General features: G+C 41.6%; 1 protein-coding gene across 1 annotated transcript in view; it reads left to right on the forward strand.

The window, feature by feature from the left end:
• The window catches only part of DOCK10 (dedicator of cytokinesis 10), an 85,272-nt gene that overhangs the window by 33,777 nt on the left and 51,041 nt on the right, over nucleotides 1–454 (forward strand). The window lies entirely within an intron of this gene.

A 454-nucleotide genomic window follows, 5' to 3' on the forward strand; every position in this document is an offset into this window, starting at 1 on the left:
TCAACAACTGCTGTAGGAACAAGTTTAAACTGCCAAGACCTGTGCAGGGAGGCAACTGAGTATCAGTTGTTGATGAGCTGGTTTTTTGTTTTTCAGAGAGCAGGAGCCAAGCAGATTGAATTACAAAAGAGGCGGCAAAGCACAAAGGGCTGGATGCTTCAGCAAGTGGAATAGCCCAGCTAAGACCAGGACAGGACAGAAAATTTTGCTTATTCTGACTTTAAGAAAAAAGAGCAGGGAAAAGCGAGAGGTAGCTGTCAGTCCATAGCTTTCAGGTAGTGCTCCTCTGAAGCAGGAAAGTTTTGAGAAATTAATGTCCTGGCAACTCAATTTTCATACATTACATATGAGGCATTGATTTTTTTTTTTTTTTATTTTTTAGCCTACGTTTGTTCAGCACCATGTTCACCACTGCTACTGCTCCCCCTTCAGGCTCGTAATTTGAGAAAAACAT

Source organism: Buceros rhinoceros, unplaced genomic scaffold (assembly GCF_000710305.1).
Source record: "Buceros rhinoceros silvestris isolate BGI_N320 unplaced genomic scaffold, ASM71030v1 scaffold2140, whole genome shotgun sequence".
NCBI lineage: Eukaryota > Metazoa > Chordata > Aves > Bucerotiformes > Bucerotidae > Buceros > Buceros rhinoceros.